Here is a 21,684-nt window from a genome sequence, read left to right on the forward strand (position 1 = left end):
GGGCAGCAGGGTAGAGGGAGCCCAGGCCAAACAGTCTATTGTGAGAAAGTCCTCTCGAGAGCACAGGAGTCACCCAAGGGAGGGCCTGGACCGCGGGAGGAAAGAAACACAAAGAGAGGAACAGGGACTTTCCACGTCCCGCTGACCTCATGCCCAGATGGTCAGTGGCAGTTCCAGGATGCTGCTGGGCAGACGGGAACTCTCCTCAACAGCGCAGCTTTTAGACCTTTCCTGGAGCGGGGTCTCATTCCCAGGATGACAGAGCGGGGCAGGAACCTCCCAGGGCCACGAGGCCCGTTAGCAGGGGCCCCAAGACTCTTGGAATGAGGGTTTGCATCACTGTCCTGCATCCCAGGCTGACGTCACGTTTCCCCCTCTGGCACAGGCCACAAGAGGGGGTGTGGACGGGGGAGAGGAGGCCCTGACCACCCGTCGCGTAGGGCAGTACCAGAGCTCAGTGTGCGGCACCCTGGGGCCTCAGCTCGTCTGACCCTCCTTCATGGTGTGACGGCAGGGGTGAGGGTCCAGAGCACAAGGGCCAAGGTCACACAAAACGTTCAGGATGGAGCTGGAACCGGAAGGTCCCTGCTCTCTTTCCAGTCTGCCACTGCCCCCACCCCTCATTTCTGCTCCTGTGCTGTGACCCCACAACAAAGCGGAGGCTCCATCCATCTTCTTGCTGAATCTGGCCCCAACGCCTTATCCACCTGAGCCTGGGTTCCAGCAGCTACAGAGAGGTGACCCCCCAAGCTGCCACCAAGTGGACACCAACAGAGGAAGCCAGCTCAGACCTTCTTCCAAAACAAGATCCTGGTGAGGGGCCACAGGGAGGAGGGAGGAGGAAGGGGGTCCCACAGCCCACCCTGAGGAGGCTGGGGGTGCCCACTGGAACCAGAAAGGACTGGTCTGGGGGCAGAAAAGGGCCCAGATGATATGGCAGGCCAGGCAGCAACCATACCGTATAAAGCTGGAGGAGATGCTGCTGAAACTGAAGGAGGGGCCGGCCCAAAACAGGAGGAGGAGGTGGCACGACAGGTTGACAGGTGAGCAGGTAAGGGGATGAGGTGGGTGGGAGTGTGGACCCAAATCACAGCCCCTGCCCGAAAAGAACAGGGTGGAAAAAGGTTGGATTCAGAAGTAAATTCACATTCCAGCTTCTGCACTGAAATGCTTCAGCCCATCTGCAGCAGTCTGGCCACCAGCCACGTGCTGGTGCCAGCAGTGGGGGCTCCCAGGCCCCTCAAATGATATGAATGTGCACAGCCAGTAATGTTGGCAGAACACGCAGAGTTTCTCAGGCACTATTTTTCCATTGGATTCTCACAACAGCCTTGGCACCAAGGCAAGGCTGATGTCTGAAAAGGAAACTGAGGGCCGCTTGGGAACGTGATCGGCCCAAGGCAATGCCACTGGGCACCAGCTGCCTCCTGGGGACAGCTAGACCCTGCAACCCTGGGGGGAGTGAGGTTCTCTCTGGCCCCAGGGGAAAAGCCCAAGCAGATCCCTGGTAGTGGGAGTCAGGAGGTCACTGTAGCCAGCAGCCACCCCTCCAGGCAGAGGCAGGGGCTGCCTGCCAGGGATGCTGGTGGGCGGGGGTGGCGGTGTGGTACAGAGAAGGGCTCTCCAGGAAGAAGACACAGGACAGAAAGTCAAAGGTCCTGGCAGCTACCCTGCTGCCCACTCTCAAGGCCATAGGCAAGCTGTCCACTTTTTGCACCTCAGTTCCTTCACGAGCACAGGGAGGAGCCTGGACTAGAGAGAAACTGGGTGATGGTCTAAAGATCGATGGAGACCTAAGGCCAGGAAAGAGAAGGGTCCCAGCACACCCTCAAATAATACAGCCTTGGAGTCAGGAAGAAAGGGTCCCAACAGGGCGGGATCTGGGGGGGAGCAGCTGAGGCACGCAGGGGGCGACAAAGGGCGTACTCGGCTCTGAGCGGCACCTGCCTCGCACCTGTGCCTGCCTTGCCCTGGTCCCAGCTCTGCCCACCCCTGCAAGCTGTGCGATACTGGATCAGCCCCTCAACCTTTCTGGGCCTCGGCAGCCTCATCTGCAAAACGGAAATAGTATGAGAATCCACCCGATGTCAGATTAAAGAGTGAAACAATATCTGTACAATCGGAAGGACGTTCTCACTTTCACCTTCTGACTGTTTAGTTAACAAAGAGAGGTACTCATCTTACAATAAAATTTTCCTAAACAGTAATAATAATAGTACCTCACTAAGTACCTGGCACTTAGCAGGTTCTTCATACAAGGTTGAGGCAGCCCCATAACTGGGCCCAGCTGACTGGTGGTGGCATTCATTACATTTCTGTTAACTGCAAACAGCCACTAAGTAGGGACACTGGAACAACGCCCCAGCTGGTGAAGATGTAACTATGAAAAGCCCAGGACCATGGTACTACACTCACAAAAGGTTAGGAATCATCTGAGCCTTGTGTTCTTTCTTTCTTTTTTTTTTGCTTTTTAGGGCCATACCTGCGGCATATGGAGGTTCCCAGGCTAGAGGTCGAATCAGAGCTACGGTTGCTGGCCCACGCCACAGCCACAGCCACGCAGGATCTGAGCCTTGTCTGCAAGCTACACCACATGAGCCTCATTTTCTTCTGTGGCAACTGGGAATGTCCTGCAGGTCCCCCAAGGGCTGATGGCAGCAAGGCATCAGGACGGCACCTCACAAACTGCAGCAGAAACCTGCCCACATCCGCACCGGGGGCCGAGCTCCAGTCCTCTCCACCCATTTCATAATCGGGCACCTGGGGCTCCAGGTCCATCCATCAGAGAGCAGACCACGCCCCCCTTGATGACTGTCGGCAAAGTCCCAGCACCTGCTTTAGATGGTGTGTACGCTGCGAGCCACCATGGCACCCTCACCAGTGAGAAGCCGAGGATTTAGTCAGTCGTTCCAATCAAGTCAGAAATAAAGGGGTGTAACAGGAAGGGCCAGGGCTCGGCAATCTCACCATCTAGGCAAGGTACCCCAGGGCAAACATCTTCCATCACTGCCCTGGTTTTCCAAAAGGAGGGGTTGGCAACAGCTGCAATAACGCAACAGAAGGGGGCAGACCAGACAAGGGTTAAGGCCCTTCCTAGTTCTAACATTCCAGAACTTGCAATTTATTGTCCTCTTTTTAAAACTTTCTGACCTTGAAAAGGCTTCTCTCCCCAGCTCCAATCCCTACTAAAGCCCAAATGGTTTTCCCTGGCTCATCAGACCTCCCGTAGTGCTATCGGGGGGGAGGGGGGGGGCTATCACCACCCCACCCCCCCAAGAGCTGCTGGGAACCCCTGGATGAGGTCTGCAGCCTTCCCGGGGTCCTCCCCTCCTGCCTGGCCTGCACCCGGGCACCAGCTCAGCCTGTGCACTGTGTCCTTCCTTCTCCCTCCCTCCCCTCCACTGACTCACCCACAGAGGGAGCCCCACCGCCCCCACTGAGCCTCCAAGACCCAGGCTCCACACGATCAGCCTAGGGACAGAGAGGAGGGGAGCGGAGGATCAGCGCTATCAGCTGGTTGACAAATGTTGCAAAAGACAATTAAGGAGCAGTGAACTGAGTTTGGGAGAGGGCCTGACAGGTGCGTGCTACCACAGGCCAGGCACGGGCGGTGCCATTACGCCCATTATTACCTCATTTTCTTCTCACCCCGCAGAGGTAAAAATTATCATCCCTGTTTTCCAGCAAGGAAACCAGTCCTCTTGGCTAGACAGCATAATCTCTATTTTTCAAGATGAGGAGGCAGACTCAGAGAGGTCAAGTCACTCGCCTAAGGACACACAGCTGGTGAGTGGCAGAACAAAGACTCCAGCCCCGATCTGTCAGACTCCAACATGGGTGCCCTTTCTGCTGGCCTGCACTGCCTGAGAGGCACGGGGCTGGAGCTCACGGAGCAGACCACTGCCCTGCTGTGCCACTATCTGGAATATGCCCCAGGTTCCCAGCACCTGCCTCTATGTATCACGAACTCTGCCCACAATCAGGGACCAATCTGCCATTAATTGCCAGCAGTCCCAGGGCTTAGAATCTCAGGCTGAAAGGAAGCTCAGGGGAAATTCGGTTCTGTGCTTGAGCAGCCCCAAGGGAGCCAAGGGACTCCAGCTGGGCATCTTTAGTGACTAGACCAACTTCCTCCCGAGGAGCCTCCAGCTGGAATAAGGAACAAGATTCCCATCTCCATTTCAGCCCCGAGGAACCTGCAGCTGCTCTCAAAGCACACTGGCTCCAGTTCCCTGCATTGTTCTTAATAGGGGTTGGCTTCCAGACCACTCCCCATCCAGCCCCTTCAGCCCTCCACTCCTACCTTATCTACAGCTGGTCTAGAAACTGGATACAAGACTCCAGGTGCGGGCTGCCTGACCCAACCGAGGAACTTTCACCTCCACCTTTTCAGATATTAAGTTTCTATTATGTTTCTATTGAGGTAGCTTTGTGTACACCTCCTTTTCTTTTTCTTCCTTCCTTCCTTCCTTCCTTCCTTCCTTCCTTCCTTCCTTCCTTCCTTCCTTTCTTTTTTTCTTTTTAATGGCGACACCCATGGCATGTGGAGGTTCCTGGGTGAGGGGTTGAATGGTGAAGGGTTGAATTGGAGCTGCAGCTGCAGTCTACACCATAGCCACCGCAACACTGGATCCAAGCCAGATCCGAGCCAAATTTGTTTTTTTTTTTTTTTTTTAGGGCTGTACCCGCAGCATATGGAGGTTCCCAGGCTAGGGGCTGAATCAGAGCTACAGCTGTCAGCCTACACCACAGCCACAGCAACACAGTATCTGAGCCGCATCTGTGACCTACACCACAGCTCACGGCAATGCCGGATCCTTAACCCACTGAGCGAGGCCAGGGATCGAACCCGCGACCTCATGGTTCCTAGTCGGATTCGTTTCCGCTGCACCACAATGGGAACTCCTCCAAGTCGAATTTGCAACCTACGCTGCAGCTTGAGGCAACCTGAGGTCCTTAACCCACTGAGCGGAGCCAGGGATTGAATACACATCCTCGTGACACTATGTTGGGTTCTTAACCTGCTGGGCCACAACAGGAACTCCGTGTTCCATTTTAAAAATCAATTTTAAAATCCGGGAAGGAGAGAAGAAGGAGAAAAAAAGACAACTTTCATTTTTTACTTTATTCCTTTAGCTTGAGTTTTTGGAGTTTTTGCTCCAATGAGCACATGCTATCTTGTAATATATATATATTTTTAATTTTATGGCCACACCTGCAGCACAAGGAAGTTCCTGGGCCAGACTGAATCTGAGCCACAGCTGCAACAACATGGGATCCTTTAACCCACTGCACCAGACAAGGGATCAAATCCATGCTTCCGCAGTGACCCAAGCCACTACAGTTGGATTCTTAACCCACTTTGCCACGGCAGGAACTCCTATCTTGCAATATTTTTAAAAGGAGATTTTAATTTTTTTTAATTTTTTTTTTGATTTAAGTGTTTTGACATGGTCAGAACAATAGGGAAGGCCTATTGTTCTGACACCAAATAAGGCTGGAAGGCTGTGGAGGCTTCCTTAGTATTAAAAATTGGCTTTATGTGGGCAGACAGGCTGTAGTGACCAGATCATAAATAAGGAGGGAAAGTCCACGGACAAGCTTTTGAGTTAAGGAATCTGGATGCTAGAGTTGGCAAGTGTAAAGGAGCGATTCAACCTGGAACCTGCCGGAAAGGACCCGGCTTCAGGAAAGTCAGGGCTGGCCTTGAGGTGACAAAGGTAGGATGGGAAGCATCAGACTGGCTAACCGCCCTCAGCCAGAAGCAAGGGTGAAGCGTCCGCCCATGGCCCTCACGCTGGGCCTTATACCTGCTCTGCTGGAGAGGACATCATGTCCAGACAGGTGCAGAGCTGGGCCAAGGTGGCACAGTTCCCAAGGGACAAAGCAGAACCCCCACCTGATCGTCAGTGCCAACACTGCACACCCCACCCAGCAGCCCCTAAGGGCTGAGAAGGCAGCCTAGCAATCCAACCCGCTTCCCTTGGCCTCCCTCGGCTCCTGGGACCCACAGGCACACACACCCGGAGCCTAGCGGCCCACTTCCCTCCTGCAGCTGAGACTCCATAGCCCAGGAGGAGCACTCGACCATCAGCTGCAGGGACCAAGGGGAAGGGAGACTCGACTGTCCTCCTGTCTCCCTGAAGCTGGCTTATCCAACCCCGTAACTCCCTCCCCCAGGGCGGAAAATGACAGCTTTTGAAAATTCCCCTAGCACCAAATATGGTGACAGGAGGGCTTAACGTGTTCAAATCCCACTTCTGCCCCCTCACCAAGGGACCCTGAGCAGACCTCGCTTTCCTGTTGCTTCTCCCTGTGGAAATGATTGGACGACCGACTAGGAACCATCGAACTCTGTCGACCTTAAACTGCTGCCCCAGCAGGAGCCGTCATGGCGAGGAAGGAGACAGCTGGACAGGGGCAAGACTGCCCAGAAAAAAAGATGTCCTTTTTTTTTTTTTGGTCTTTTTGCCTTTTTCTAGGGCCGCTCCCGTGGCATATGGAGGTTCCCAGGCCAGGGGTCAAATTGGAGCTGTAGCCACTGGCTTTACACCAGAGCCACAGCAATGCTGGATCTGAGCCGCGTCTGCAATCTACACCACAGCTCATGGCAACACTGGATCCTTAACCCACTGAGCAAGGCCAGGGATCGAACCCGTAACCTCATGGTTCCTAGTCAGATTCGTTAACCACTGAGCCACGACGGGAACTCCAAGATGTCCTCTTTTAACAGCAAAGGCTTTATCTAAGGAAGAAAAAGATGAATAAAGAAGGGGCCATTTCAAACCAGGGACTACGAATACCAACAGCTGCAAAAAAACCCCAAACGAGTCAGAACTAGAGTATAAACAAGGACGAAGCTTACAAATATAAGATTAAGCACACACACGAGCTGCAGAAGAACAGACAGTATGCAGCATTTAAACATTTTAAAACTTATAAAATACTACATACAGTTTAGGGATGTATATATTTATAATAAAACTAGAGAGAAAACCAAGAGAATAAGCTCTAGGTTGTTACTTCTGGAGGGGGGGAGGGGATGATAAGAGAGAAATTTCGAGTGTGCCGAAAACGTGTTACTTCCTCAGCTGGACAGGTGGATGGATACCCAAGTGTCTGTTACCCTCTGAGTCTCTTTAATAAGAGCCCTTCATATGTTTTAAAAGTCAGTGCTGCTCTCCTCGGCCCCACGTTCCTCTTCCCAGCCACTGGGGTGGGGGGCACGGAGCAGCACCTGCAGAGGCAGCAGTGGGGGTGTGGCGGGCCCGGGCTTCCTCAGACCACCGGAACAAAGCTGGCCAAGAGGAAGGCACAAGACCGTGATATGCCGGCCAGCCGAGAGTGGTGTCAGCATTCCCATGTGGGTGGAGGACAAACCAAGGGCCCCTGACTCATGGGACAGCCCCCACGCCTGCCCTAAAAATACCAGCTCGGGCCTCTGCGTGTGACTCCTTGGTGACATGACTCCTACAGCACCCCTCCACACACACACACACACACACACACACATCTGCCTGGGCCACCCGGTGTGTCCACCCCAAAGGACACAGGGAACAGCCTCAGGGGGAGGTCCTTGAGGAGACGAGAGCTCAGCCCTGCCTGGGGACAGCCCTCAGATGAAGAGCCAGCTGCCCCTGAGCCCAGGCGCCCACTCCCATGGGTCCTATGGGAAGAGTGACCGTCCCGCGCCAGCCAGGGGGAAAAACATCCAGAACTTCCCGCAGGCAGCCAAGCCGTGGTGGCTGCCGAGGTCTGTCTCTGCAGGTCGGAGGGCTCTGCTCCCACAGAAGCCCCCTGCTTCCCTGTGCCTTCCTTCTGGCAGCTCTCCAGGGGGCTCCAGACACTCTCCAAGAGGCACACGAAAAGGAGGGGCAGACGGGGGGCGGGTAGAGGGGGACAGCAGCAAGAAGCAGGGACGGGGGACCCAGAAAGGCCTGCCTGCCCCAGAGCGAAAACCTGGGAACTGCTGGGGCCCCGCGCGGGTGGCCTGGTCACCGGGCTACCTTTTTCAGAGCTGGAAGAGAAGGCCCTATGATGCCAGCCAGCGCAATCCCTTCATTTTGCAGCTGGGACACCGAAGCCAGCAAAGGGAGAAGGGCCTGCCCAAGCCTGGTGACACAAAGGCAGGCATACCCGATCTTCTGGGGGCCAGCTGGGCACTCTTTGCACCACACCTCCTACTGCCCCCCCTTCCCTTCCTCCCTCCAAATGGCCAGGGGAAAGGAGGGGTGAGACAGCAAGCCCTCGACAACAAGCCCCCTGTAACAACACAGGTTGGGGCCACCTAGGAGGCAGGGCGCTCCCTGACCCTGGCGTAGGGGTCAAGGAGGCGGGATGACCACCCGCTGGGGTGCTGCTGGGTGCTGTTGAAGAAATCCGGGCCCCATGTCCTCTGTGGCCCTCCCACATGTACACTCCGAACAGGGACGGAGAGATGTCGGAGACGAAACCAAGGTCCCCCCATCCAGAGAGGACACCGCATGGTCCACAGGTGGCAGAGGATGAAGGGCAGAGCTCAAAGGCAAAGTTATCCCAAAGCACGGGAAATCAGACCACCTCATCGTGTCCGACCGAAGCCCCTTCGAAGCCTGATGGGCATCATTAATAGGATTTAATGACGTTCAGCAGCCAGCCTTTACGGGCGCTTTCCTCTCGGCCAGCCCCACGCTGAGGGCCCCACACGCACTGTCTCACTAGCTTGTACCACTCTAGAAGCAGCACTTATGTCAGAGAGTCTTACAGGGGAGGAAGCAGGCGCGGCACCGAGCCAGGTGTGCCGGACTTCAAAGCACGTGTGCTGCGCCGCGGGTTCTTAAAGAGCAGCTGGACGGGCGGCAGCATCAGCGTCACTGCCACCAGCTGGATCGAACGTTTTGTAATCTTTTTAACAAGTCACCCAGGGGGTTCTAATGCACGCTTGGGTTCGCCCACCAGCAGCTGTTCTCATCATTTCCTAATGCTGCCAACAGGGAAAAACCCACATTTCTCTGCCTGGTAGTAAAGACCCCGGAGATTTTCCTTAGCTCAGCCAGTCAGCACCCCCCCAACCCAACAGAGCCTTACCCCAAATCCTCTGCCTAACCTATTAAGTTCCCAAAGGAGCTCAGGCTCTGCTCTGCACACCGCATCATCTTGCTAGGGCTCGGCCTTGAAGTCATCTCCCTCCAGAAGCCCCCTGACCATCTGACACCCCCAAAGTACTCCACACCCCAGTCAGACTTACTGCCAGCACTTGTGGGCACACGATGCCTCCCAGCTAGCACTCATGGCACATGTCTGCTCAGTCCACACCTCTCAGCACAACACCAGGTATGAGGACCATCGGCATATGTTTGCTAGCAGAAGTGGAAAAAAAAAAAAAAAAAGCCTTGGCGCGGGCGGGGGGGGGCGGGGGAGCAGATTCTGGCTCTGACCCTGGCTCTGCCACTGCTTTCCCATCTAGGCCTCCGTGTTCTCATCTGTGAAATCCATCATTTTTCTAGTTTCTTCTACGGTACTCATTCACTGAACGAACCCAGCAAAGCCTGACCCGAGACACTTCTCTGCTATCAGGGAGCCACACGTGAAGGCTAAGGAGGTCCTTGCTCTCACTCTTCTAGGAAACGAGAAAGACAACAGACAAGCAAACACTCAAAATTACTGTCTGCCAGACCCTAAGTTCTATGCATACATTTTCTCATTCACAAACAAGCAACATCATTTCACAGCATGATCAATATCTGAAAAAAATATAATAGTAATATGACAGAAAGTGAAAAAAGGGGCTACTTTGCATAAAAAGGTCAGGGAAGGCCCCTCTGAGGAGGTGACATTTGAGCTGAGACGCGATAGATAAGGAAGAACCAGACATGGGAAGAGCTGGGGAAAGGTGTTCCAGGCAGAAGGAACCGTACTTACAAAGGCCCCAAGGCAAGAAGCAGCTTGGCATGTCCAAGGTCGGGGTGGGGTGGGGAGCAGGCTGCTGAGGTCAGATGGCAGAGGCTGCAGGAGTAAAGCAGCCCCCAGGAGGCCCCAGAACGGGAGGCAGACAGCTGACCTCCTACAATGTTGAGGTCCTCAAATCAGGTCGGCCGACACAACCCAGGACATCCGGGCCCCAAGTCACAGGCAGCGCTGGGGGTAAGGGTATGAGTCAGATCCCATGGCTTCCTGGGGCCCCAAGAGCCCTCGTGTGGGCACAGGGGCGGACAGCCACCCTCAGCAGGAGTGCCATGCCATACCCGTGGACACCCATAGGTGGGCGAAAACAGGGTCACCGAAGTATGTGGAACACAGCACACTCACAGCTGCAGCCTCAAACGGGAAATGACCAAGAGCTTCCAAGAAGTGGCAGGCCCTCATCATATGGTCTTCCCAGGACAGAGCCGGGAGAGTGGAAAGGAGACAGGCCCCAGCGTTCAAGCCTTCCTCGTCCTGGGCAAGTCTTAACCTCAGCCGAAAATTGAGGCTACTACTAATGACTCTCTCCTAGGGTTGAAGAAAAGATTACATGAGATGCTAAACACAAGGCACCATGCCTGAGCCACAGTAAGTGGTGGTAAATGCAGGCTGTTATTATCACCGTTATTGGTGTTTCACCGCCTGAGTTCTCTCTGCTATAAAAGGGGGACTTCAGTACATCACAGAACTGCTATTCGAGCCTCCTAATGGCAGTATCCACTGTCAGGAATGAAAAAAATGTTGAGTCCTCTTTCTGGACTTCTCATCAGATGCTGAATTCCCCTCTATCATATTGCCCTCACTTGGAAAATGAGTAAGAGCTGATTAAATTCCATTTTGACGATACTGTGAAATAAAAATGATGCATTAGGAATCCACAGATTTCCCTGCACTGTCATTCTGCAAAGGGGTGGGGATGGACCGTGCTGATTCTTCTACATCATCCACAAAAGTCCCCCCCAACCAAAACAAAATCTCTCACCCGGTGGCACAAAATCCCCACCCACTCCCATACACAATTAATGCATGTATAATACAATCACTTTCACATACACACCACCTCACACATTCTTGTAGACGAATGCTGAACAGTGAAAAAACTCACCCGAATGTAGACACTCCACACCCAGAATCACCCCCCAAAACTCACTACAGCCCCCTGCACATGCACAAAGACGCTGTATCCAACAGTGGGCAAAACATGTTCATTAGAAACAGTACACAGCCCTGGAGTCTGGAGTCAAAGGCCCGAGTTCAAATCCTCACTTTGCAACTCTCTAGCTGTATGGCACCAACCTCCAAGTGGCCCGGCTTCCTGAACTGTAAAATGCGGAAAGTCAAATTCGGATAACAATCATCATGTTCATTTTGAGGATGGACGTGACAATGAAATGAGTTTAATACATGTTTAGATCAGCACTTGGAAAGCGCCCGATAAAGAGTTATTTTCCTCCTCATCACTTGCGCACACTGCTTCCAAAACCGGTCTCCCACACTGTAAAGAGACTGACGCCGGCACACACGACCCCACCCCGGGTGGGTCTGCAAGCCGGGCACACCGCCTGCACGCCGCCTGCACGCCGTTCCCAGACACGCTCGCCCACGCAGTGCGCACGCGCGCCCACCACCCTCCGCGCGGGTCAGGGATTCCCCACAGCCGGACCCCGCCGCCCCAGAGGCGCCCGGCGTTCGGGGACCTCGCGCACCCGAGCCCAGGAGCCGAGAAGCCCAGGCCGCCTGGCCGGGCCTGAGCTCCCTGCTCCACACCAGATCCCTGCCCATCCAGATTCGGAACGGCCCAGTCCCGGGCTCCCTTCCTCCCAGTCCATCTCCGCCCCGCCAAGCCGGTTTACCTGAGGGTGGGGGCTCTGGGGGGGCAGCGTCCTGCTCTCCGCGTCCAGCCCCAAGTCCAGGGACAGGGTAGAGGCCCAGGCCAGGCTCCGGCACCACGGCACTGCTCGGGATCCCGGGCCGGGGCAGGGGAACCGGGCCCGGGACTAGGAAGTGCTGGGGGCTGGGCCGCCCCACCCCTGGGAAAGTCCCCAGCGATTGACAGGCGGCTCGTCCAATCACGCAGCTGTGTGAGCGGCCCGCGGACCGTGGGGTGGGGCGCCACGAGGTAAACAGCCGCCGCTGGAGGGCCCCGGGCTGCAAAGCCCGTCTGGAGGCCTGGGGCCGGCCCCTCCGTGCTCTACGCCTCGGAAATGGACCTCTTTGGGTCTGGGCAGCCCCTCGCGGCACTCCCTGCTGCGGAAAGTCCAGGTGCCGGAGCGGGGCTGGGGCCACCCTGAAAGCTAGAAAGTCAGAGCAGAGACAAGCCGCAGAGACCACCCACCCCTCCCTCGGGCTGAGGGGCGCACTGGCCTGAGCGCGGGGAGGGGACATGTCAAAAAGCACTTAAGCGTTTGTAGCTAAGCGAGAGCTCAGCTCAGGGCTCTGGTGTTCGGTGCAGGTTCAGGCTGCTCCCGAACTTCTTAGCTGAGCTCACAGATTCTGAGCTGAAGTACTCTTAAAAGAATCTTTAATCTTACTGTCACGGGCCAACGTTTTTTGCGCGCTTATTCTCCCAAACACATAGCCACCCTAGTGAGATGGGATTTATACCCCAGTCTTTTTTTTTTTTTTTTTTCACCGTAAGTAAATGTAAACGGCACAGGGAGGCTAGATGACCTCAGTAAGTAGCTGAAACAAGATTCAAACCCAAGTGGGCAAATTCAGAGCCCACCTCCTGCCCTGCCTATCTGTACGTGAGCCAGATCATGCACACACGCTGTGGGATTTCCCAGAGCAGCAAGAAACAGTAACTTGATAGAAGGTTATAGGAACATTTGTTTTTGTAAGCCTGCCTTTTATTCAAAAGAGGGTACATTTTAATTGCAAAAAGTGGAAGGGCCTAACCTTGGAATAAAGGACAGATCTTTCAATTGGGTTAATAGAGCTTTATGAAAAATGTATTCCAAAAGAGTCATTTCACTGGAACTGTTGAAAACTTAGTCAATGACAGGCCCTCATCCTCAGAAAGGATTTGGGGATTTGTTTCATAGAGGCCCTCATTTTACAGGACAGCTCTGTCAGCTGACTGTGACCATATGTAAACACACACACACACACACACACACACACACACACACACGCACACACGCACACACACACCCTACCCAAGCTATGCCTAACCCTAGGACACGCCTTTCAGGCTTTCTGACATCTCGGGATGCTTTTAGTTACTTCAAAGGGATTATCAAATTCTCAAAACAGTATTAATTCCAGTTCCTTTTAATTATGAAAAGAAGTACACAAATATCCTGATTTTGAAGAGAGGAGGGGAGGAAGGAGGATGGGAACATCAAGCAAGGCCCGGTTGAGTGTCACCACAAGGGTACAGAGAAATGAGAATCTTGGACTTGCTCATACCACAGCTCTCAGGCGTCACCTCACCCATCAGGCCCCCCGCCCCCGCCGTCCAGTTGCCTTCCACTCTTGTCTGTGATTCCCAGTCTGCCTTTTCCTAGAATACCCTCCTTCTAATCCCAACCCCAGTCTTCTCATGAACACTGAAATTTACTTTAAAAACTGAAGGGTCTCTGCTGTTTGCATTCTGTTTCCAAACTATTCCAGCTGTTTTTGTAAATGTCTGATCTTCAAGAATTAGGCCAAGAATTTCATTCCCCAAAGTGCCAGATGACTCCTAGAAGCACCTTGTTGGACCATGCTCTAGTATGGGTATTAAAAGGTTACAGAGTCATCATTTTGCCTGATTCCCTAATTTTGGATAATTTTTTTTCTTTCTTTTTTTTTTTTTTTTTGCTTTTTAGGCCTGCACCTGTGGCATATGGAGGTTCCCAGGCTAGGAGTCCAATCAGAGCTACAGCTGCCAGCCACAGCCACAGACACAGCAATGCCAGATCCGAGCCACGTCTGCAACCTACACCACAGCTCACGGCAACACCGGATCCTTAACCCTCTGAGGTGAGGCCAGGGATCGAACCTGCAACCTCATGGGTCCTAGCCAGATTCATTTCCACTGTGCCACAACGGGAACTCTGGATAACTTTTCTTAATAATTACAATGTGTGAGAAAACTCATCTCCTGGAAATCATGCCCACACCTACCCCTTCCATCCTTTTAGGGCTCTTTGACTTCTGAACATTCCGTCTTGTTAGAGGCCAAAGAGACCCTTGACCACAATCCCCTCTTTGGCAGATCTATAAACTAAGTCTTCAGTGTAGTAAAAGACTCACACACACACATTGAGTGATGCAACCAGGGTTGGCTCCCAGTCACGTGCTCTTTCCACTGTACCAAGTTGTCTTTACAATGTCCTGTTTTTTTTTTTTTTTTTTAATGTCACATCTGTGGCATAAGGAAACTCCCAGGCTACGGGTCCAATCAGAGCTGCAGCTGCCAGCCTACACCACAGCCACAGTAACTCAGGATTGGAGCCGCATCTGCGACTCATGCTGCAGCTTTTGGCAATGCCGGATCCTTAACCCACTAACGGAGGCCAGCGATTGAATCCACATCCTCATGGGCACTATGTCAGGTTCTTAACCTGCTGAGCCACAGCAGGAACTCCTTCTTTCTTACAGAAAGTCAAGGCTCATTATGAACTTAGGTTGTGGACCTAACTAATGGGGTTCTAACCCCCACTGAACCCCTTACTTCATAGGTGGTGGACTTTCTAAGCCTCTGTTCCTCTCTGAAAAATAAGCTAATAATTACCTACCCCTTCGGTTATCCTGAGGATAATTGAGATCATGCAAGTAAAGCCCAAAGCTTAGCACACAGTAGGCATTCAAAAAACAATATGGGTTTGTAGACAAGGATTGCATACAGTGGATAGAAATGCACCTTATTTTTTTGCCATTTCTTGAGCCGCTCCTGCAGCATATGGAGGTTCCCAGGCTAGGAGTCGAATCGGAGCTGTAGCCACCAGCCTACTCCAGAGCCACCGCAACTTGGGATCCGAGCCAGGTCTGTAACCTACACCACAGCTCACGGCAAGGCCAGATCCTTAACCCGCTGAGCAAGGCCAGGGATTGAACCCGCAACCTCATGGTTCCTAGTCAGATTTGTTAACCCCTGAGCCACGACAGGAACGCCCTAGAACGGCACTGTTAAACCCAGGAATGGAACCTCCCCCGGTTCCATCACAGTACCCCCAAACTATAGGGGACCCTCGACTCTGTGGCCCTGGCGGGGTAGGAAACAGTCCCCCTAGCCTGGCACCCCCTGTTCCCCTCAGCTCTAGAAGGAGATTTCCAAACTGGGAAGCTGAGCCTGACTCTGGAAAGTGGCAGCTGGGAACCTCTTGTTCCTCCAAAGTGCGGACAAGCACAGCAAGGGCACGGTTGCAAAGCCCTGCCTGGGAGGAGAATCAAAAGTCCTGTGTTTTGTTTCCTTTTGTTTTGTTCAAAGGCCCGAAACTTCCTAATTTCCTTTCTACCACTCCCTCCTCCTCCACTGCCTCCTCCAAGGCTGCTCCCAAGTCACACCTAAAACCAACGTGGAGAGCAATTAAGCACACACACAAAAAAAACCCTCAACCCATACGCGGTGGCGCTTTGAATCTGCTGCCTAAAGAGGAGGGAAGGCCGCATCCTAAAATCATTCGGAGGTAACATTTGTGGCGTATGTGCTGAATGTGCTAGGTCTGCCTTTTCGCATCACGTTCTCTCCCAACCAGCCTCTGAGGTCAGTGCTGTTATCACCCCCACTTCACAGATGGGACAGGGCTCTGCGGGGTTCGATAACTTCCACCAGGTCTGAAACAGCAGTGGGTCACGGGAACCCCATGATCCCGGCTCTTAAACGCTTCAGGCTTTTGAGCATTAGGCTGTGGAGTCCTGACACCTAGCAAGGCAGAGACCTCAAAATGCTAGTCCTTAAAGGATTTTTAGAAAGGATCAAACCCAGCCTTTTTCTTATAGGGATGAAGCCACAGCGGGCCAGGGAGGGCCAGGGACTTGTCAGAAGTCTTACAGTGAGTTTGGGAGAGTCCTTAAGTCTCCAGAGCTGTGCTATTTCCACACACCTCAGCCATGGAAATGGAGCTTCTAAAGCAAACGAGCAGGTGCCTCGCTCCAATAGATGACTTAGGGAGTTGGGGCCTGACTAGGGGTGAGAAGCTAATGAACTAAGAGCAATCCTGGGTCTGGGTCCCTTTCTCAGAGCCAGTCCCACATCTCCATGGCCTGAGGCAATCTCAGAAAGCGTAAAACCCTGTGGCAGATTCTAGGTGCTTTTTGGTGTTGGGGGTGTGTGTGAGAGAGAGAGAGAGAGAGAGAGAGAGTGAGAGAGAGAGAGGGAAATTTTAGTGATAAATGAGAAAAGCATGTCAAGCATATGATGTTGACTGAAATTGTAGCAGGTACAGTTTTGTATTTGGTGATAAAAAGTAATCAAGTGAGCAGAGCCTATGATCCCCACTTCCCACTCTCAGCCCAAGAATTTCTTTTGGCCCGACCTCTGGCAGGCAGAATTTCCCGGGCCAGCGATGGAAGCGCACCACAGCAGCACAGCACCCCAAGCCACAGCAGTGACAATGCCAGATTCTTAACCACTGAGCCACCAGGGTACTCCCAAGAAGGCGTTTTTAAATCTCTCGACTTCCCAAATAACTACATGAGAGGGTGGCTAGGACGGTGGTGAGAAATCCATGACTTTGCACATTCATTCGGCACCTTAAGGGAATGTAAGTGCTTCACCGTCACAGTTTGTCCCACTTCCAAGAGGCATGTCATGCTCGGGTTAGGATACGGGCCCTGGAGTCAGACAGACCTGGGCTTAGATCACAGCCCTGCCACTCACACCCTGTGCTGACTGGCCTCCAGTTTCCTTATCGATGCCAAGAAGGTGAGAACATGTGCATAAGCTAGAATGAAAGGCCACAGGACCTGGCATTGGGGAGAAGCTGCAATGACAGTTCTAATCGACCCAATGTGAGGGTTGGGGGCAGGGGGCAGGGGTCATTAATCTCCTTTTTCCAGTGAGGACCTCGGGGCCCAGAGCCGTGGAGGAAACTGCCCCAGACTTTACAAGGTGTTCTCGGAAATACCCGGCCTAGAAGGCATTTCTCCCAGCTTTTTCTCCACGGTCTTTCCTGTTTTCCTCTTTCTCCACCCCCAAAGTTTCCCCTGCATCCCTGGGCCTGCCTGTTAGAGTCTAGGCTTCCTAGGGCACCGCTGGAGGAGAGGAAAGGGCAGAGTGACACTGGCAGAAATTCCTGGCCTTGTAGCGATGTAGCCACAGTCTCCTGGGAGCCCCAGGCCTCCCCTCCTCCAGCTCCTCTCTCTCTGGCTGCTCTGTCTCCAGCTCAGCAGGTTGACCGGATCCGGGTTTGGATCTAGACTTGCCCCTTGTCACTCTCCTGGAAGTGGGAAGAGGTCAGCCAGGCCCAGCCCAGCCCCTGAAGGAGGCAGACCCATGGGAACCAGAATATTTCCTAATCCTGGGAAGCCCTGACAGGCCCCTGCGAGCAATCTTCCTTCCGCCTCACCCCAAGTCCTCCCCGTGCTCCCTCTTCTGGGCCCCTCCCGCTGCGCCCTTCATTCTTCTGCAGCCCAGAAGCTGTTGTGACGGTGACTCGGCCTCCACTCCTCCTGGCCCCTCCTCGCCAGGGACTTCCCTGGGGTGGGCCTCTCACCAGCTTTGGAAAATCTGGGCTGTTTGTGATCAAACAGGAGGCTGCCTCACTGCACGCCCCAGGCTCGCTCTCTCTGTTAGAGGCCCGACCACAGAAAGGTCCAGCTGGCTCTGGAGGAGAGCAGGTGGGAGAGCCCACCCCCGCAACAGGTGCTTTGGCCCCGACCTTGAGGGGTGATCCCAAGGGAGGCAGGGGCAGACTCCCACCTGGTCTCCCCATCTAGCCTCAGCTCACCCCAAGCCCACACACTCACCCGCCAACCCTCACAGACACGTATTCATGGAACAACCCAGACACACTCAGACACCCACAGACATACTCACAAACACATAAACAGGCTCACACACTTTCGTTCCCACGGTCCCACACACAGGCACCTGGGGGGACCTGACACACGCTTACAAACACACACACAGACCTGCCCTCCCCCTTGCCTGCCTACTCCCTCGTCTTGGGAAAAGGATAAGCCCAACATTGATTGTTCTTTTCCTTCCTTTTGGAAAACCTGGCAGGGACTAGAGAGAAAAAGGTGAGCTGAGAAGGCCGGGCAAGAAGAGGAGGGCAGGAAGAGGAAATCGGAAATGGAGGGAGAGAAGGCAAGAGGGTGAGGCCAGGCAGGCAGGTGGAGAGGCCCGGAGCCCAAGCCCTGGTGGGGAGAGGGAGCTGGGAGGGTGGAAAGCCAGGGCCCGGGTGACGTGTGGCCCAGAGCTGGGAGGGTCCCCTCCTCATTCCTGGCTCACACCCCCCCTGGGGGCCGGGGCCGGATCACTCACCTGGGGGAGGGCAGGACAAGCTGGGTCGGTGCCTGCAGGGGCTGCGGGCCGCGGAGGCTGCCTGGCTGACTGCGCTTCTGCAGGAAGAAGAGGCTGAGGCCTCGGCGGGAGGGGAATTCCCCGGGCTGGAGGCGAGGCAGCCCCAGGGCCCGGCTGGGGCCCCATCCCGCCCCCTGGCAGGGCACAGGGCCCTTCTCTGTCAGTTCCCCACCTGCCCCTTCCCAGCCTGGCTTTCCCTTGCTGTGAATTCCAGCAAGGGGAGGGGGCTCTGGGGAGGGGCCGGAAGCCCGATGACTCTGTGGCTGGACTGGGAAGTGATACAGGGGCAGAGACAACCAGCCAGCACACCCCCCCCCCCCGTCTCCCCCTGCCCCCCACCTCCACACCGTTTTTCTGCCTAAGGATCTCCATCCCTTCCTTGGCCAGAGGTGGGGGATTCCAGCGCCCAGCATCCTAAGGAAATCACCGGATGGCCAGCCCACATCCTCCTGTCCCTGGTTCGTATCCCATCTGTTTCCACTTAGTTTCTGTGGCTTTTCTACAGGCAAGGAAAAAGCCCATTCTGGAGAAGCCATGAGATCCTGCTGTTACAGCACTGGGAACTGTATCTAGTCACTTATGATGGAGCGTGATAATGTGAGAAAAAGAATGTGTAATGTAGGTGTCACCGGGTCACCTTGCTGCACAGCAGAAAATTGACATAACGTTGTAAACCAGCTATAATGGAAAAAATAAACATCATTTATCTAGTCTCAAAAAAAAGAAAAGAAAAGAAAAGAAAAAGCCCGTTTCTTCCCTCTGGGCTGGGTCTTGCTGGGATGTTGAGTGACCCTAGAGACCCCTCCACCAATGAGCCTCGCCGCTCTGCGCTAACTCCTGAGCCTGGCTTCCCCATCCTCAGCCTCAGTGATCCCTTGCTGCAAAATGGGGACAGTGCGTCCTGTTTTGCCCACCTCCTGTGATGGTAGTGAAAATAAATCGGTAGCGGGAGTTCCCCAATGGCCAAGCAGTTGAGGATCTAGCATTGTCCCCGCTGTGGCTCGGCTCACTGCTGTGGCGCAGATTTGATCTCTGGCTCAGGGGTTTCTGCATGCTGCGGGCACAGCCAAAAGAAAAAAGAGAGAGAGAGAGAGTTTACAGACATCCCTTGTAAACGATTGACTGTTTACAAATATAAGGTCTCAGTTCATCATTTGCTGAAAAAATGCCTGGGTAGGGGACGGTTGGGGACCATCGAGATGAGCTGGACTTTCTCCATCATTCCTGCCTGATTCTGGGGTTTCTTTATTCTTACACAACATCATAGACATAGGGATGGACTAGTCAGACCCATTTCCTACCCACTTAGAGCTCAAAGACTCTGGGGCTCCCCTGTCCAGTCCAGTAGTCATCAGCCCACATGTGGCTATTTAAATATAAACTCGGAGTTCCTGCTGTGGCTTAGTGGTAATGAACCCAACTAGTATTCATGAGGATGCAGGTTTGATCCCTGGCCCTGCCCAGTGGGCTAAGGATCCGGCATTGCCACAAGCTGTGATGTAGGTCGAAGGTACGGCTCAGATCTGGCACTGCTGTGGCTGTGGTGTAGGCTGGCAGCTGCAGCTCCCATTCAACCCCTACCCGGGGACCTTCTGTATGCCACAGGTGTGGCCCTAAAAAGGCCAATCAATACATACATAAATAACAACACATTAAAATTAATGTCAGCTCCTCAGTAGCATGAGCCACATTTCAAGTGCTCAGTAGCCACGTTAGACTGCACACATATAGAACAGCTGCATCATCACAGAAAATTCTCTTGGATAGCATTACTCTGGGACCCTAAGGAAATTAATAGGTAATTAAAGTATGTTAGAGAGGTATTTGGGCAGGAGGAATAGAGTGAGCTGCAGGAGCCAGTTAAAGCAGCATCTGGCCAGGATTTGAGATCTGGGAAGTCTTCCTCAAGGAAGAGATGCCTTAAATGATACCTGCAAGTAGCCAGGCAAGAGCATAAGGAAAGGTGTTCTCAGCAAAGGGAACAGAATATGCAAAGAGAAGAGAGAATGAATTCAGGAAACTGAAAATGGTTCACTCTGAGTGGACCACTGAGTTGGAAGCAAGCCAGGGGGAAGTGACGGAGACGGAGATGGGGCTGGAACAACGGGGCCAGGAATCAAGGGGCCACCAAAACCCTGGGCAGGGCATGGGGAGGCAGGACACAGGGGGTGAGGGAGGGGGGAGTCCACTGAATCGGCCCCTCACCTGCTTCTGTGCCCTTTGGATGGAGATTGCCTGGGAAATGCTAGAGAGACCTCCTGGCCCAACAGCCTCACTCGACACATGTGGGAGGGAAGGCCAGACAGGGGAAGTGACTCTCCAAGTGACTAAATCGAGAGACATCCTGACTCCTAGTGCAGTGCTCTTTCTCCCACTGACCCCCGGGTGCACGGACCACTTTTAAATGTTTGAATAGCCATACGTGGCAGAACCACCACCCCCAACCGCGCAGAAAGTTTCTGCAGGACTAACGACACGGGTCCTTGAGCTAGGCACAGAGGGGGACACGCTTCCCTACGCCTAAATTCTTTCCTCTGCAGGGAGTAAAAATCTCCACTCTCCTATCCACACTGTCATGTGCGCCGTCTCCGCCCTCTGATACCAAATTGCAAGGCCTCCCTAGCTCATGTCCCCAACAGCTCAAAAAAGAGGCACTTGGGGTGGTGGCAGGACCCAGCATCAGGGAGAGAGAGCTCACTCTCGGCTCCCTTTGCGAAGCATCCCAGTGGCCTGGCATTAACCCCCTGAGTCAGCCAGAGCCTTCTGTGAAATTGAGGAATGCCCCTTCCTGGAGGAAATGGAGTTTCAGATTCATCATCAGGATAATATGTAATTCAGTCAATGTTCCTGGATCGTGGTATTTCCCTCACACATGATATTTTATCTCCAGAAGCCCCAGTAATGACAGATCTTCTGTGAATTCACGAAGCCCACCTTGGGCTGGTACCTGCTCCTGGAGTCCTAAGTGGCAGAGGGAGCTTGAAGGGCTAAGGAGCCTTCAGGATCAGGACCCCCGTGAGCCGGACTCGCCTGTAAGCACGCGTGGCTTGCACACTATGGTGGGAGATTAGCTCTAGGTTTTCCCTGCTGAAAATTGTCTCTTGCCTCCCCCCCGCCCTTCCTTCTTCCAGCCATGGTTTCTCCTGAACTTGCCTTGCTTATTCAGGCCAAGGAACAGACATCAAGGAAGAAGAAGCCCTTGGACCAGGCATCAGAAAACTTGAGATTTGAGTCCTGGCTCTGCTGTGTGGCCCTGGACAAGTCCCTTCCCCTCTCTGGTCCTCTGC

At 53.7% G+C, this 21,684-nt stretch overlaps 1 protein-coding gene across 7 annotated transcripts in view; it reads right to left on the bottom strand.

Annotated features, from left to right (window-relative positions):
- Nucleotides 1–18,449, bottom strand: part of TNIP1 (TNFAIP3 interacting protein 1) — a 52,946-nt gene extending 34,497 nt beyond the window's left edge. For 2 of the 7 annotated variants that reach the window (XM_047770392.1, XM_047770227.1), the window contains exon 1: nucleotides 18,359–18,448. The gene's annotated coding sequence lies outside the window, so the exon portion shown is untranslated. Of the gene's footprint in view, nucleotides 1–9,226; nucleotides 9,250–11,795; nucleotides 11,980–18,358 lie in introns of those variants that run through there. The other 5 variants (XM_047770183.1, XM_047770161.1, XM_047770441.1 and 2 more) reach the window with 4 other exon arrangements.
- Between the last annotated feature and the right edge of the window lie 3,235 nt (nucleotides 18,450–21,684).

Source organism: Phacochoerus africanus, chromosome 1 (genome assembly GCF_016906955.1).
Source record: "Phacochoerus africanus isolate WHEZ1 chromosome 1, ROS_Pafr_v1, whole genome shotgun sequence".
Lineage (NCBI taxonomy): Eukaryota > Metazoa > Chordata > Mammalia > Artiodactyla > Suidae > Phacochoerus > Phacochoerus africanus.